General features: G+C 37.0%; 1 long non-coding RNA gene and 1 pseudogene across 1 annotated transcript in view; one reads left to right on the top strand and one right to left on the bottom strand.

Annotated features, from left to right (window-relative positions):
* The window catches only part of LOC115834720, a 525,967-nt gene extending 515,085 nt beyond the window's left edge, over positions 1 to 10,882 (top strand). The window contains exons 3-4 of the long non-coding RNA XR_004029594.1: positions 5,048 to 5,101; positions 10,104 to 10,882. This is a non-coding gene — a long non-coding RNA (uncharacterized LOC115834720). The remainder of the gene's footprint in view (positions 1 to 5,047; positions 5,102 to 10,103) is intronic.
* A 1,853-nt stretch (positions 10,883 to 12,735) lies between these two features.
* Positions 12,736 to 14,104, bottom strand: LOC100592939 (annotated as a pseudogene).
* Between the last annotated feature and the right edge of the window lie 1,187 nt (positions 14,105 to 15,291).

The following is a 15,291-nucleotide window of genomic DNA, read 5'->3' on the forward strand; positions in this document are numbered from 1 at the left end:
TCTCTAGACATTAAGTCAAATAGCAGCTACAAAAGTTACTCTGTGCCAGGGCCCAAACTAAATATGCTGAAGTATTTTACCTGCTGAATTTTCAAAACATTCATATCCCTCTTATGCAAATGAGGAAACTTATGCTTGAGGTAAGCAACAAATTCAGTAAGAGGGAGAACTGGCAAAAATGTATGCTTCTTTTTTCCATGTTTTTCAAGTCTTTGGAAACTAACCCTATACTACTTTGCAGTCAAGATGAATGTGTTTTTCTAACCATGGGCTGTATTATTCATACAGCAACAAGGATCTCAGACAGTGTGGGGAGATGTTGAGGGAAAAGGTGGAGAGCAGCAATTGATACTCCTGAATACTTTACCCTTCATACTGTTTCCTCAATATGATTGAATAACTGATGATGCCTAAAACTTGCCATGAAAGCCGCCATTCCAAAATATTATACGAATGTTAACATTATAATAACAATACAATTCTTATCTCCATGGATTCTTTTTGTATTTTCTTTTTCTTTTCCTGTCTGCTGCCTGAGGTGGAAAGAGGAATAAGAAGATACAAAGTCAATACCAGGCTGCTTAAGGGTTTCAATGTTTACATATGTTTGTGGAGAAGCAAAAAAGTTTGATAATATATGATAACTTTTACAAGGAATTTTTAAAATTTCTTTCTGAAGAATGGTCTACATTAGGTTTATAGCCACATTTACATAATATAATATAAGATGCATAATTTTATGCATGAATCAACATATTTACAGCATCATTGTGGGGAAGTGGCACACCCAGGTGGCATTCTGACTCATTTAGTTAAAGGACAAAGCGTATTTGTAATGGACAGTGAAGGCGAGCATATGTAACCTTAGAAAGGGAAAAAATATCAAAAGAAAAAATGTCATCATCTGGTTCATCCTTTATTTGTCCCTAGGGTTTTCTTTTTCCCTTGGTATTTTACATAGGAGAGTATTTTGAGACTAGGCTTGGGGATTTAAAAGCACTTTTGTTCACAATGGAGCAGATATCATCATGTAGAGCACTATTCCCTCATGCCTTACTCTTGGTAGAAATAAAAAATAATAAAGGAAGCTTAAAATATCTGACATTCATCAGCAGGGCTACCTGGATCTATCTTGTGCTTCCTGAGAGAAAAAAAAAAGAAAAGGTATGCAAGAAAAGCATTAGTATTTTACCATAGGAGAGCTATTTACTTGAAAACTATAGCCTGTTTTTGTGGATTTCATGGAAAATCAACACACAAACGTAGCCTAAGCCTCATTGTTCTTTCATGACAGTGATACATTGAAGCACCATTGTCTAGCTGAAACAAATACAACCACCATTTCCATTTATATTTGAGAAATGGTTTGTCTCCTACTACAGTTTCCCCTTTTTAATAATTGCACGTGTGATTTTTTTTTCAATTACTGTTCTGTTTGTCATTTTGGAAGTCCTCATTCTTTGTCCTTAGGTACCAGTTGGTGGTGTTTTCTGGCTGGCCCTGTTTACTTCTCCATCTGTCATCAGCATTAATCATTTTATCATGAATTTTAGGGTAGCTCTGTCTGCAATATTTTAACTTCTACTCCCCCTCCTGGCCCCTCATCTACTTTGCAGCTGCAAAGCAGAACTGTATGGAGTATGTGGGCCAACATCATATCTACGGATTGGCATCATGGACAAAAACATCAAAAGGACAAAGTTAATTCAGCATTACCCTAGAATCTAAAATATTTTAAAAATGACTTCTGTCTTCTCTGTCAAGTTTCTTTCTATTATGTTATTCAGAATTATTTTGAGGGCCAGTGTGAAAGGGGTACAGTAGGCATTTTTGCACTTATTTCTAGACTGTTTTGCACACACAGCAAGAAAAATGTGATACTAACCTGCTTTCCTGTAAAATAATTGGTGACCCACTCAGAGAAGAAATTTTGCATAAGTTTACCACAAGTCTAACTGTATGTTTTCATTAAACTCTTAGTTCATAGTTACAGGACACTATAGTTCAAATCATTGAAAGAAGATATCATCCAAAAGTCATTTCCATTTAGTTTAAACAATTGTTTCATGATATTATTGGTTTGTTGGTTTAAATAAGAAAAGGCTCTTCAACATTTGGCCAGAGAGGGTGGTCAACTGAACTCCACCTTATAGACCCACCAAGCACATCATATCCCCAAAACTTTCCCGTGGAACACGTGTTCCTCAAGATATTCTGCCAAAAGAACAACAACAACAACGACAACAACAACAACTAAAGTACTTCTTTATTAGTTATGCTGAACGTTATACATTTCTCTTGTAGATAAAAATAACTTTGTTATGTTAAATACATATATCATATTTTTGACCTAACACCTAGAGTGCCCTATAAAACTAGTGTTTAATGAAATATCTCTTGGTTAGGGCCAAAATCAAAATTCTTTTCTTTGGTATCAGAGAAACAAAATCTTAGTGACAGTCATCAAACAAGTGTCTCTGGGGACTCATGTTTCCATTTTTATATCACCACACTGCATCTACCTTACAGTTTTACTTAAGTAAATAATCATGAATGGATAAATGCATAAGCAACTGATTAGAACCTGAAAATACATATTTTATCTGAAAAAAGTCTTGAGTTATTGGCTCATCACATTGGAATTTTTGCATCAGTAAAAAATCCAATAAAGTACACTGTAATAAAGAGTTTAACAGCATATCATTGTTTATTCAAGCCATTTATCACTTATTTTATTGGTAAGCCATACTAAATTCTAAAGCATGTTTCTGAAAGTTTATGCATCGTCCCCCAAATACTTGTATCCTAATTGAGTACTTGGATCTGCCTTATATTTAGAGTTTACAGGGTTGCAAAACCTCTGAGTAGGGCAGGGGATGTTATGGCTAAGATAGGCGAATGTTTCATTGTACAGATGCAGTAAGTAAGCCTCAGATGGCACAAAGGATTTGTATGAGGTCACAAGGATAAATTTTCATAGAGGTGTTTCATACTTTTTTCAGTATATTCAGCAGTATCAAGCACATTTAATAAGAAATTTGATATATTAATTCATTATATTTATACCAACACCTCTCTTAAAAGCTAATTTTTAGATAGAACAGATTCAAAAACCTATTATCTTAAGTCTTAATGGAAAGGAAATTCTTCTTACTCATTAATTGGCTAGACTCCTGTGCAACTTGACAAGAAACGATACTCAGAAGGTCTGGTTTGCAAAAGAGAATCATTTAAAGTAATGGGTGGGTGTCAGTGAGAACTTGTGGATGTAAAGGTGAAAGTGAGCCACCAGCCAATGACAGACTCCTCAGTACTATGTGACCTCACTTCATCAGACAAATGTCACTACACGTTGCTTAAAAAGGACACATCTGACCCTCAAATTTTACCTTTAAAGGATTAGAAAATAGTAAGATAAGAAAGTGGTTTCAATATGAATATCACAAAGTGTAAGCTTTAAATAAATATATTATGCAAAAGAGAGAATGGCTGTTTACTTCATAAAAAAGTAGACTGCATAGTTATATGACAATTAGGAAAAATATATAGGAAAAAATAAAAATATGGGACAAATTTATAATAATGATAGTTTTAAACTTGTAAATCTCAATCTTTCAAAAATGTTTAAAACAAAATAAATCTAAACTTTATAATAAGGTAGCCAATAATAATCATTTAGTGGTTGAATAGTGCTTTCTACATGCACCATGAAAATAATTTGAAATTTTATTAAAACATAAACATACATCAACTATGTATGGAGTCTCAAAAAATTACAAGATCTAGGAAATGTGAAGGACATATTCTTTGACTCAAAGCAATAAAACAGTAATAAAAACAAAAAAGTTAACCAAAGAGTTACAGAAGAAAAAGGGAGACTAGAAAAATTTGTTCTCAGAATGTTAAAGAGAAAAGATTCATGTATTTATGAAGCCAAGTTGTTATAAATAAGCTGTTGTCAGAAATATGTACAAAGTAAAGAAAACCTGAGAGCTGAATTTAAAATGAGAATGGGGATGTAGAATAGTAACTTGATACCACAGAAAATTGCATCGCTGCAATAGGAGACAAATGGGAGCAGTGTCCTAGAATTTGACAGAGAAAGCTAAAGAACAAGAATTAGAGAAGAGGTGTTATGGAACGCAGATGACAGATCCAGATACCAAGTCTAGATTAGCTGAAATAACTAGCATCCGTTCCCAATGAAAACTCTTCTGCAATGAGAATAGAAAGAGTCTCCCTTACAATAACATTCAATTCAAATTGACATCCAGTTCATCAAGCTAATTGGCAAAAAGCTTAAAGCATTATCAATAAGTGCAGAAAAAAATCGAAATGTCTGATCTGAGAACTATATTTGAGAAATATTTAGGATATTTGGGAATTAAAAGGGAAAGTCAATATGTGCTCAAAAGGTAAATGTTAATTTTATGCGTGAGTATTTCTGAGTCATTTAAATTACTATAGTCCCATGAGTGGGAAGCTAAATGTGTCAGACCTAAATGCCTCCAGCCCAGTTACTCTGGGCCTCAGTTTATTTATATATAAAAAAATGGAAATTAGCTAGATGATCTTAAGTTCCCTTCTAGCTATCCTTGTCAATAAGTCTCAGACAAAATAGACACAGATACCAAAATCTACCCTAAGTGAAACAAAAAAGTTCTTTCTTTCTTTCTTCTAAATAATAGGTAATATTTATTGAATTCTTCTTATATGTCAGATATTATTGTCATAATTTAATCCTCACAGCAATCCTTTGAATTGGGTATCAGATTCACCCCATTTTGGAGATCTGGAAACTGATGCTCAAGGAAGTTAAATAACTTGGCAGAGGTCACAAATCTTGGGGATGTCAGCGACATGTCTTGCAGATTTTGCAACATGATCAAAAGACCCCGCCTATGGGCCATTAAGTGGCACTGCGTCTCTATAGTGTTACTTTTTTCAGGAGTTTAAAACAGCATCTTTCCTCTTTCTGTATTTCCATGATCCCCAGATGCTCTCTTTGCGTTGGATTCTTTGCCCTCATAATCATGGTTTTCTGTAGTTTTCTTCTAGGACTGTCAAGGAATATGTGGATCTGACAGGCACTTCTGCTCAGGTAAATGGCATGGAGGTGTGCACACATTTCCAGTAATTCTTTCACGACTTAGCCTTTTCCTGGATAGCTAGTGTTTGGTTCAGGAAAAGAAAAAAGATAGAACTCAGAATTTTCCAGTTGTGTTCTGCAGACCACCAAGTAATACAAACAATCACAATGATATTTTGAGGAAATAATAGAGCTCTATGTTCAAAAAACATGTAAACATCCTAACGTATAATATTTATTGGATTTCTTTAATAAGGAATTTCTTAAAAGTTTTATTATGCCAATGTGTACTATACAGAAATTCTCAGGTTTTCCTAATGATAGAAACTTTATTTTGTTCATGAAGCGTATAATAAACAAATATATCATAACACATTGGGAAGTGCTAAATTATTCAATTATTTGTTTATTCAAATAATAACTTCATGAGTATCTTCATGAAAATTTATATGATGCTTAAATGAGAAACTTTGACCATTTGAGCATAATATTATAGACACAAATTGTCAGAGAAATGGAGTTACTTTTCCTTCATTTCGGTTGTGACAGGAGATGAACTATTAAACAAGTAATCTACATCTTTATTTTTAGAAGATAGGAGGAACTATTTTGGGCCATAGAATTCAGTTCTATACATTTGTTTCATTCTTTCTGACACAAAGTGTTTAGAATAAACTAAGTTCAGCTTGTATGTGAACACGCAATATAAGCCACAAGAACTCCATTATGGTTAAATCACTGAAGCACGGGTATGAGTCTGACTCAGGTGTGTATGTCAGCTTCTTAATTCCATTTCAAAATTTGCCTTTTCATCAGAGCTACAAAGCAAACTCTGTTTATCTAGAAAATCAGGCAAGGCCAGGGTCTGTCCATTTATATTGGATTGAAATGTTTCTTTCTCTTTTAGAGCACAGAGCTATTTATCATCATATTGGATGTCTAACACCACATAACACATCATTCTGGGCTCAGTCATAATGCTTGAGTAACACCGGTGATCAAACTTCTGAAAGCAGTCTGCAATAGGTCACACCACCACCAACAAATCACAATGGAAAGTGGAATAAAGTAGACCAATTGAAGGCTAGGAAAAAGTAATTGTACATTTCCAAAAATGAATTGTATTCAATTAAAGGGATATACACACATATACATATATATGTGTTATGCATATATGTGTATAGAAATAGATATTATATACATACATATACATATATAAATATACATATTTATTAGTACATTCTCATACTGCTATGAAGAAATATACAAGACTGGGTAATTTATAAAGGAAAGAGGTTTAATTGACTCAGTTCCACATGGCTGGGGAGGCCTCAGGAAACTTACAATCATGGTGGAAGGGGAAGGAAAGAAGTCCTTCACATGGTGGCAGAAGAGAGAGAAGTTTATAAGGAAAAGCCTCTTATAAAACCATCAGATCTCGTGAGAACTCACGCACTATCACCAGAACTGCATGAAGGGAACCACCCCATGATTCAATTACTTCCCACCAGGTCCCTCCCATGACACATGGGGATTATGGTACTACAATTCAAGATGAGATTTGGGTGGGGACACAGCCAAACCATATCATTCCGCCCCTGGCCCCTCCCAAATCTCATGTCCTCACATTTCAAAACACAATCATGCCCTTCCAACCAACAGTCCCTTAAAGTCTTAACTCATTTCAGTATTAACTCAAAAGTCCAAAGTCTCATTTGAGACAAGGCAAGTCCCTGCCTTGTAAATAATTATTTACCTTTAGATTCTGCTATTTTCAAAGTCTCAGGATACAAAATCAATGTGCAAAAATCACAAGCATTCTTATACACCAATAACAGACAAACAGAGAGCCAAATCATGAGTGAACTCCCATTCACAATTGCTTCAAAGAGAATAAAATACCTAGGAATCCAACTTACAAGGGATGTGAAGGACCTCTTCAAGGAGGACTACAAACCACTGCTCAATGAAATAAAAGAGGATACAAAAAAATGGAAGAACATTCCATGCTCATGGGTAGGAAGAATCAATATCGTGAAAATGGCCATACTGCCCAAGGTAATTTGTAGATTCAATGCCATCTCCATCAAGCTACCAATGACTTTCTTCACAGAATTGGAAAAAACTACTTTCAAGTTCATATGCAACCAAAAAAGAGCCCGCATTGCCAACTCAATCCTGAGCCAAAAGAACAAAGCTGGAGGCATCACACTACCTGACTTCAAACAATACTACAAAGCTACAGTAACCAAAACAGCATGGTACTGGTACCAAAACAGAGATGTAGACCAATGGAACACAACAGAGCCCTCAAAAATAATGCCACATATCTAGAACCATCTGATCTTTGACAAACCTGAAAAAAACAAGCCATGGGGAAAGGATTCCCTATTTAATAAATGGTGCTGGGAAAACTGGCTAGCCATATGTAGAAAGCTGAAACTGGATCCCTTCCTTACACCTGATACAAAAGTTAATTCAAGATAGATTAAAGACTTACATGTTAGACCTAAAACCATAAAAACCCTTGAAGAAAACCTAGGCAATATTCAGGACATAGGCATGGGCAAGGACTTCATGTCTAAAACACCAAAAGCAATGGCAACAAAAGCCAAAATTGACAAATGGGATCTAATTAAACTAAACAGCTTCTGCACAGCAAAAGAAACTACCATCAGAGTGAACAGGCAACCTACAAAATGGGAGAAAATTTTTGCAACTTACTCATCTGACAAAGGGCTAATATCCAGAATCTACAATGAACTCAAACAAATTTACAAGAAAAAAACAAACAACCTCATCAAAAAGTGGGCAAAGCATCTGAACAGACACTTCTCAAAAGAAGACATTTATGCAGCCAAAAGACACATGAAAAAATGCTCATCATCACTGGTCATCAGAGAAATGCAAATCAAAACCATAATGAGATACCATCTCACACCAGTTAGAATGGCCATCATTAAAAAGTCAGGAAACAACAGGTGCTGGAGAGGATGTGGAGAAATAGGAACACTTTTACACTGTTGGTGGGACTGTAAACTAGTTCAACCATTGTGGAAGTCAGTGTGGCGATTCCTCAGGGATCTAGAACTAGAAATACCATTTGACCCAGCCATCCCATTACTGGGTATATACCCAAAGGATTATAAATCATGCTGCTATAAAGACACATGCACATGTATGTTCATTGCAGCCCTATTCACAATAGCAAAGACTTGGAACCAAGCCAAATGTCCAACAATGATAGACTGTTTTCGCGGTGGCTCACGCTTGTAATCCCAGCACTTTGGGAGGCTGAGGCAGGCAGATCACAAGGTCAGGAGATCGAGACCACAGTGAAACCCCGTCTCTACTAAAAATACAAAAAATTAGCCGGGCGTGGTGGCAGGTGCCTGTAGTTAGTCCCAGCTACTCAGAGAGGCTGAGGCAGGAGAATGGCGTGAACCTGGGAGGCGGAGCTTGCAGTGAGCCGAGATTGTGCCACTGCACTCCAGCCTGGGTGACAGAGTGAGACTCCGTCTCAAAAAAGATAAGAAAATGTGGCACATATACACCATGGAATACTATGCAGCCATAAAAAAGGATGAGTTCATGTCCTTTGTAGGGACATGGATGAAGCTGGAAACCATCATTCTCAGCAAACTATTGCAAGGACAAAAAACCAAACACCGCATGTTCTCACTCATAGATGGGAATTGAACAATGAGAACACATGGACACGAGAAGGGGAACATCACACACTGGGGCCTGTTGTGGGGTGGGGGGAGGGGGGAGGGATAGCATTAGGAGATATACCTAATGTTAAATGACGAGTTACTGGGTGCAGCACACCAACATGGCACATGTATACATATGTAACTAACTTGCACGTTGTGCACGTGTACCCTAAAACTTAAAGTATAATTAAAAAATTATTATTAAAAAAAAGAAAAAATGTCTTTCAGAAGGTAGGTTAACATTAAGAAAACTTTTACATGATTGGCTTTGGCATTTATGTTGGGTTTCTGGGTCAGTTAAAGTTTGGGCATATGTGGACATGGCAACATGTCAGTGAGAAATTTAGGAAGATGTAGCCAAGGTGAAACATAGCACAACTTTACAGCCTATGAGCCTGTAAAATCAACAGCACTTTAGTTACTTCCTAGGTACAATGGGGTTACAGGTTTTGGGTAAATACACCCGTTCCAAATGGGAAAAATTGCCCAAAATGCAGGGGCTACAGGCCCCATGCAATTCCGAAAACCAATAGGGCAGTCATTAAACCTTAAAGTTCCAAAATGATCTCCTTTGACTCCATGTCTCACATCCAGGTCACACTGATGCAAGAGGTGGGCTCCCACAGCCTTGGGCAGCTCTGCTCCTGTGGCTTTGCAGGGTGCAGCCCCATTTCAGCTGCATTCACAGGCAGCATTGAGTGTCTGTGGCTTTTCCAGGAACACAGTGCAGGGTTTTATATGTCTATAACACATATACATATACGTGTGGTATGCCTATATGTGTATATATGTTTAGAAAAAAATACATACATGTACATATATATACATACACATATATAATAAATGTGAAAGGAAATAACAGATTGCAACTTTTGGAGCAGTCTAATATTTTTAAACTTCTGAATTCTTCAGTTAAATTCAGATGCAATGAATCAAATTAAAAAAGCTTTTTCTTTCCTACTGACATTTTTTTTTCCTCCTGGATACTCTTGAACATTCTCCTCACCGTTGAGTAGTTATATAGTTTCTTTTTTGATAAATATGTGGTGCAAAATACAAGAACATAACTAATTCACAGTTTTAATACAGGTGATTTGGTGAAAAAATAAAACAACAGAAGGACCAATGAGTTTTTATCTGTTGGTAATTTTAGCAAACTGTAGGACCATGTTCCAACAATTTGTACTTCATATTCTTTTATCCTTTATAGGCTGTAAAAGTTATCATTAATTTTGAGCTCCTTATCTGTACTCTTTGTATCTGTTTCACTTCATTAGTTTCAATTATTTTATTTCTAGCTCTCCTCTAGAGACTCCTAGAACATCACCTTCTCCTGATTTCTTTGCTGGCTGCTTTTATAACCAAACTCCAAACATCAAAATTATCAGCTTAGTCCTGGGTGTTCTGTCCTAATGTGTTAACTGCAAAAATGACCTCAATTCTTACGAACTTCTGCCGTCAGTAGCTGGAGTCTATTGGGTTTCAAGTCTGGGCCTCAAGAGGCATTGCAAACTTTCATCCTCTTTTTTGGGATTTCAGCACCATCACCAGATGAACAAGTCCCAGGTAGCCTGCTGGGGGATGTACAACCATATGGAACGCAGATGAGCCATCACAGCTGAGTTGTTTTGGACCTGCCAGCCCTAAACCAATGTTGCAGCTGTCTGCAGAAGCAGAATGAGACATGGCCAAGCTCTATTGAGCCTGGCCCAGATAAGCAGAACTGTTTCACAGAGCCCAGGACAAATTGCCAAACCCCAGTATTGTGTGTTCAATAATTTCTAGTTGTTCTAAGCCACTAAGTTTCAGGGTGACTTGTTAAGTGGTTATAACTACCTAATAAGTACATTTTGTATTTCCTTTTTATTATCATCTATCATAGCCTGTTATTATTTTCTTTGTTTATTTATTTATTAGCTGTTTCTCTGCAAATGTAGGACAATTGCATTATTTGTCTTGTTCTCTGATGTATTCAAAACAGTTGGTGACTGGCACATCAAAGGCGCTTATTGAAAAGTTACTGAATAAATGAACACATGATTGGATGAATAAATGTTTATAGGTAAACCTTCCAAAAGTACATTGATAAAAATGAATATTTCTATCAGTTATATTAATAACTTATTTGCTCTCTAGAATGACTCAGGAAATTTAATGTATATTATTAAAGCACAATTTCTATTTTTTGTTTTAAGTTGTTTTTCTGCCATTGCTATCTACTTTGATTATTTTGCTTTGTTTTTGATTTGTACATCTCCATTACATTGAAACAGTTTTGAAAACTGTCTTCTTCTCTTAAAAAGTTTTTAGCCACAATGATGTATCCACTTTTTTTTTTTTTTTTTGAGACAGAATCTTGCTCTGTTGCCCAGGCTAGAGTGCAGTGGTAACATTTCAGTTCACTGCAAACTCCACCTCCTCGGTTCAAGCAATCCTCTTGCCTCAGCCTCCTGAGTAGCTGAGATCACACCCAGCTAATTTTTTTATTTTTTGTATTTTTAATAGAGATCAGATATCACCACGTTCGCCAGGCTCGTTGTGAACTCCTGACCTCAAGTGATCTGCCCGCCTCCCCCTCTCAAAGTGCTGGGATTACAGGCATGAGCCACCGAACCTAGTGATGTCTCCACTTTCATATGTTTATTTATTGATTGATGTCATAATATTTATTAACATAGCAAATTCTCAATATAGAAGATCTATGAATTCACAAATATTTCCACTTTGTAAACTAGTTTATACAAAATCAAAGAAGTGCTTTTTTGAAGAACAAAGTTTTAGGGCTTGGAGGAAAGAGAAAGTGATCATTAAAAATTATTCATAGATCCATCAAGGATCTCTTAATCTACTTAAATCCAAATATAGAAGATCATATTCTGATATGATATTAGTTTTACATTTTTATAACAACTTCTCACTCACAAATCCAAGGTGACAATGGCATTAAAAATATCTACAGGACAAGATTGGTATGAAATGCAATAACATGATAATAGTGTTACATTAGAGCAGTTATTTTTATTTTCTGTGTTTTTCACATGTCCCATTTGGCTATATAATTTTTATAATAAAAAATAGTAAATTAAGAAAGAATTCAAGCTTACAAAGTATAGTTGACCATATAAAGTAATTCTTAAAACAAATGTCCAGAAAGGAAACATTCAACTAAGATAAAAAAATAGTAAATTAAGAAAGAATTCAAGCTTACAAAGTATAGTTGACCATATAAAGTAATTCTTAAAACAAATGTACAGAAAGGAAACATTCAACTAAGATAAACAAGATGCTGGATGCAAAGGCTTGTGATGATCCCTGAAGGAGATGTAAGGATGAACACCATCCTTACCATTTCCCAGCAGTGCTGTCCTTGCAGATAGGAAACCCTTTCCTGTGCAACCACAGACACCTACCAAGGCATGTATAACATTTATTAGCCTTGGGTGCCTAGGGAATTTCAGAGTACTTCTGAAATCTGTACTTGATTCAATTTTACACTGAGGAAAGTAAGAGACACACAAATATCAAATGACTAATGAATGGCGGCCTCACTGGCAACGGCAGCCATTGTAGGTAGCCAAATTGCCTCACTGGCATTCTATAACCCACGGGCTTAGGGAAAGATTAAGTAATATTTCTTTTTTGAATTCATTTTAAATACTCAACTATGTTTATTTTAATAACTACAATTATATGCACAAGACTGAACAGATCCTGTTCACACTGAAAGCCCTCAGAGGGGACGCTGCATCTTTTCAGGAGTATTTTTAGGCAATTAAACCAAAATCTATATTTAAAATAGGTGTGTGTCTCATAAGATAAATTTTTCCACTCATTTATTGACTGTCCTATTGCACATTACAAATTAGTAATTTACACCTAGAGAGAGGAAATATCAATGCCCACTGTACGGTTATATAAAAATAGAAATCATCACAATAGTCCAATCCTCAAGAAAACACATAATTTGTGCCCAAAGACTGTACATATACTAAGGTGACTTCCTTCCTTGATCTCTAAATAACATGCCTCTCCACATGGGCAGGAGCTGGAGGTTGGGCATGTGCCTAATCCCATGGAATCCACCTTGGGGGAGTCACAGCTGCCAGTTGGTGAAGAATCTGATCTCCCTGCAGACAATTTAGAATTGGTGAAGAATTTAATCTCCCTGCAGACAGGATTTACACTGAGCAGACAACTCAGAGTCAACTCTGCAGAGCACAGCTCCTTTAACTGGATAGGTGAGTGCACCAAGTCAGCCAGGGCCTTAGAGAACACTAGATTTTCATTAAGAGGCTGCTCTTCTGATGTTTTCAACTCCACACTCATTGTCTAAAACTTGAGAGTACTCGATATCCAGTTTCTACAGCATTTTGATGTTATCATTGGTAAATGCTATCAAAACTGAGAGGATATTCTTCTTCCCCCTCTCAGAAAGCCCTCTGATAGATTTCATCTGTTTGAAGACCCAACCAGGGCATTGAACCAACCTTGGATTCTCACACCAGCTGGTAAGGGTTGCAGTAACCCAGCCTTTCTATGACTCTTTGGATAGTGGCACTTAACTCCTGAGAATAGGGGTCTCCTCTGTTGATCACGGATATTGGCAGTGAGCGAGCAGAAAAGAGAATGGCCGACTCGCTTCTCTTCTCCAGTGGAAAATGGTCCAGCTCTTTCAGAATGTGGTCAACAAAGCAGTGGGTGAGGAGGCGATGTGTGGGCCACCTACCGATAGTGCTCCACTTCATTATAAGCTTCTGTCCCACTCTATTATAGGATCTTTAAATGGCATTTAAGCTGCCACCTGTGGTACGGCAACCATACTGTGGATGCCGCATGAAAGCAATAGCCCTTTCCAGGCCATCTCTCTCCATCTCTTCATTTGCTTCTTTTGGTAAAGAATGGAGATGCCAAAATCCAATAAAGTATTTGTGAGGGGCTATGTAGGGGGACAAGTCATCCAGCAGCCTTCTCCCTGCTTGGAAATCCACGTCTTGATAGAAGACCCACCTCCAGTTCTGTGGTACTGCCCTCGAATCTTGAAGGTTCTGCATTTGGCAAAGAATGGTGTAAACTTATTTTGAACAGTAAGTGTCATGAGGTCTTGGTCCAAGAAGAGCCTCAGAAGGAAGTCATGAACGTGTCCGAGGGTTTCAGGTCCTCCTATGTTTAGCATTAATATTCCAGTTTTCAGCTTCCTCTTCTCCATTTGAACTTGAGATTTTGCACCCTGGCCATGCTGGGCTGTTTCTGTGACACCTGACTGGCACTTCTATGGCTGACAGGCCCTCAAGCTGCCTTGTGCCAGCCAACACATTCCCGGGGCAACCTTCACCGAGTCCCAGACTCCTCCCATGGCAGTGCCCACAGGTGTCAGCCCAGCAGGGCCCAGCCAGGATCTCTCCTTACCGATATCCCAGGACACCTGACTTCATGTGGCCACCTGTAGCCCTCCCAGCACCTGTTTGTTTGAATTGCTTCATTCCACTAAATATATAACAATCATAATGTGATATTAAATATGAGTAAAAATCAAAATCAGAAATATATGTATACATATGAATGTCCACAGCTGGAGAAAATACATTCAATACAGATATTCAACATGGTCTTAGAGTCTTGTAAGTTGCTAGAGTTGGTCTGTGCATTTGCCTCTGTCCTTCCTCAAGGCCTGAATGATAAGGTAAACATAATTCTTATTTTATCATAAAAAGAATGAAGATCAGTTTCCTCTTGCTTGCTGGGAATTTATTCTGGTTTTAGAGTTTCAGCTTCTAGTTGATGTGACTTAGAAAAAATCTATGACATTTAATGTAGAATGTTGAGGATATCTTTTACAATTCATTAGATGTCTTCTGTATGAGGCTCAGTTCAGATATTCCATTTACATCAATTGGAATATTCTCATCACTAAACTTTCCTGGATTGGGCACCATGTTACCTGGTCCCATGCTTTCCTTCTACAGGAGAGTGGGTTGTATCTTCACTCGTAACAATCAGTTACCACTTCTTGTACATTTTTTATCTTTAAATTATTGTTATAGTCCTATGTTCCCTGAAATTCTGTCTTCTGTTCTTTTTCTCTATGTGTTTATCTGTTCATAATATGTTACCACTACTTTACTAGGATCAGGAGGTTCAAGAGATGAAAGACTGTGTTCCATGTGCAGTGTCTAACCACACTCTGCCATTGCACCCTTGCCAGGCATAAAGATGAGGAACAGTAACTTTCCTTGCAGACTCCAAGGACTCTTTTTCCTCATTGTTTTACACCTTGTACCAGGTGTTACAGCTGCTTATATAGAGTAGATACTCAACTGAATTGTATAAAGAAACCTCCCTTACCTTGCTCTTTAATGTCCTTGCTTTTTTTTAACCTGTTGTTTCCTCTCCCTGAAATGCCTCTACCTGGCAAATTCCTATTCACAACTCGAAGCCCAGCTGACATATCACCTCCTCTTAAGTCTTCCTTGACCACATCCAGAATGG

Source organism: Nomascus leucogenys, chromosome 4, assembly GCF_006542625.1.
Source record: "Nomascus leucogenys isolate Asia chromosome 4, Asia_NLE_v1, whole genome shotgun sequence".
NCBI classification, from domain to species: domain Eukaryota; kingdom Metazoa; phylum Chordata; class Mammalia; order Primates; family Hylobatidae; genus Nomascus; species Nomascus leucogenys.